The sequence below is a fragment of the Morone saxatilis genome, unplaced genomic scaffold (genome assembly GCF_004916995.1).
Source record: "Morone saxatilis isolate NCDOM2014 unplaced genomic scaffold, NCSU_SB_2.0 Contig17, whole genome shotgun sequence".
In the NCBI taxonomy this organism is placed as follows: domain Eukaryota; kingdom Metazoa; phylum Chordata; class Actinopteri; family Moronidae; genus Morone; species Morone saxatilis.
In genome coordinates this window covers 24,280,603-24,283,506 of record NW_023339729.1, presented here as the reverse complement: position 1 = coordinate 24,283,506, position 2,904 = coordinate 24,280,603, and the positions used below count along the sequence as shown (strand labels likewise).

At 43.7% G+C, this 2,904-nt stretch overlaps 1 pseudogene; it reads right to left on the bottom strand.

Annotated features, from left to right (window-relative positions):
• Positions 1-137: 137 nt before the first annotated feature.
• LOC118326737 overlaps positions 138-2,904 on the bottom strand; it is a 9,792-nt pseudogene continuing 7,025 nt past the window's right edge.

Sequence of the window (2,904 nt, the reverse complement as noted above, 5' to 3'; positions counted from 1 at the left end):
TATATATATATTATGTACAATTTCATCCTGTTTTATGGCTTCAAAAATACAATATTACATCTCTATCTGAGGATCTCTTTGTAGTAGTTGTGCGTTGGATATACGGCGGCTAACTGAAGGCATGTGTAGATGTAATGTTACTTTATGCTCTGCACTTGTTTTAATGTCAAAGCTACTTTTTTTTTTGTCCTAACAGTGATACAGAAGTTGCTATTAAGTGCTAGGATACTGTGCGGAAAAACAAATCACACAAACATTAAATGAAACTAAAGAAAAAAAATGATTGTCTAAGGTGAATGCCTTTATGTTCTGTCTGTAATAAAAGACTCTTGTTCCAAAACTCAACATATGCACGATGGTGAAAAACAAAAAATCCTTCATTCATAAACACTTTGCTGTATGAAATACTTAAAATTCCAGTTCTTAGGAGTGTTTTGCTGCACTGGATGTTTCAGATGCAGTATATGGCATTTTCCATATGATGGATATGTTGTTTTAGAACAAAAATCTAATTTAAAATGTTACCAGCATAAATCTACATGTGTAAGCCACTGTAATGGCTCCGTCCAGAGACGATCTGCAGCACAACGCCCTCTTTCATATTGTCCTTCAGAGGAAATCTGACTGTGGGTTGATGCTAACTGGAGGGGAGGAAATGTTAACTTCATGCGTTTTTCCTTTGAAGGACAACACAAAGTGGGGAGCTCAGTCAGGCTGTGTTGAAATCACATCTGGTCAGAGTCACCGCTGAGCTCTTAAAAACCTAATTTCCACTCATTCACACTCATACACTCACACACTGACACACCTGTCCCACTCAAATGTTGAATACTTGAGTATTTTCAATCCAAAAGTGACTCCAACTCTCCAAAAAAGAAAAAGAAAAGAATAAATTACAGGCCGTGTGTCGCCCACGTAACAGAGGAATTTGAGTAATTTCACGTAATTCCTTGTTTCATTTGAAACAAACCGTCTTCAGTGTTTTTTTTTTGTTCCTTCCTCTGAGTAAAGTGTTACTGTACACCAGCACAAGTGTTCAAACTAATTTCACGTTGCCGATTCTGTAACCTCCAGTTGCTTTTTCTACTGTTTAGAATCGAGGTTGAGCTGTGCGCCCTCTCGTGGTCAAAAGGTAACATGGTGGTAGTTCTTCCAAGGAGTGCAACATGTGCAGCTAAGAGAGGGACGTTTACAGTTTACAGAGCAGATCTTTAGTACTTGGACAGAGATGCATCTTTAGGCTCTGCACTCACACTGGATTGTAGCTATGAGGTTAAAGTACTGACTTTAAACTTCAAGGTATTTTCTTCTCATCAGTGTAGAACTTCTAGCCCGTTAATCCTTTTGGGGTGTATGTATAAAAAAAATGCTACAATTTCTACACAGTCCATTGGATGTGAGTATGAAAGTCAGCAGTTTAACCTCAGAGTCATAAGTTTTAAATACAATGTACTTGAGTTCAGACTGTTTACAGAACTGTTTCAGTGCTAACAGACTGCACTGTAGGTGTTTGAGGGGGAGTGAGCATCTCTTGAAATTCAGCCTTACTTTTACTGGCCGTTACGCTCCATAAATAATTTGCTTTTTGAAAGCCAATACAGGCAGTTTGTCAAGTTTAACACTAAAATGAAAAACAGTTAAAGCATCAGAGTTTAATGGGGCCAGTTTAGGCAACCGGGACCTCCTGTCTGGGATGTCAAGGCCCTTTTCTCACCGATGGGTAATTCTGGACAACTTGTCAGCCCCACGTGTAATAATGAAGTATTCAAGACAAGTTGTCTCCTAGCAGTTTATACGTTTTATCGCCTGCTATGAACTAGATCAGACCGTGTGCGTTTAACAGATCTCAGTAACAAAGTAAAAGTTGACTTTTTGCTCAAAGAATCTAAAATCCTGGAGCCTTTCAAACTTTCAGATGTTTAGAAATCAATACCGATAACGGTGATCGGTACGGTGCAATAAACCTTTGTGTTGCTGATACCCAATCCTGCTGCCGGGTGTTTATTTGTCTCCGTCACGATCTCCACGCAGCCGCCTCTCTCTCTCGTGCTGGCGCTTGGTGATGATGTATTTGAAGAACTCGTAGACGGACCAGCTGATGGCTGTGGAGGGCATCTGGTAGATGATCCGGGCTTGGACGCCTTTGAAAGAAGGCCGGCACCGCCTCCCATCCTGTACACCGTCCGAAAGGCCTCGCCCAGGGCCAGAGATGTGGGCGGCTGCCGGGGGCCGAGGCGGTCCCGCTCCGACTGCTTCCAGCTGCCGTGGGCGGCCTCTGCCTGGATTACGTGTATGGCCTGAGCCTCCTGCGTGTGTGAGGAGAGTTCTTGCAGACCGTCGAGGGGAGTAAGTGGCGGCGGCGGCCAGGGCGCCACTAGCGCGCAACACGACGTGGGAGGAAGGGTTGTACTGTCTGTGGGGGTTGGAGGAGCTCCTGGAGATTACTCATAGGTCATGAAGTGCAGCGCCTGGAAGGGCACGTTCATGGTCAGCTGGGTGGTGTAACTGCGGTAGAAAGCGGCCGGGCCCTCGTGCCTCACCAATGACCCCATACAGTCAAGAACGCCACGGTAGGGAGAGTTGAACATCTGCATTCGCTGTTTCACAACTGATGGAGGGGGGAGAGGGGAAGGAGAGGAAATCAGCAAAGAAAAACACCAGGAACTTATTTCACATGACTGTACAAGCCAGGAACATTTCATAGGAAGGGAGTAATCGAGAGTAGACAAAAAACGTTCTGTTTGTAAATCTTAACCATGGTTATAAATACACATTTTAAAGTTATTTTGTCACTCATAAACTCATAAACAGTCGAGTCTGTAGCTCCCCCCAGTGTCCTGATGGTAGAATAGCACCATCAGAGGCATATAATGGTCTTTAAAGGAGGCTGAGTGTGTGTGTGTG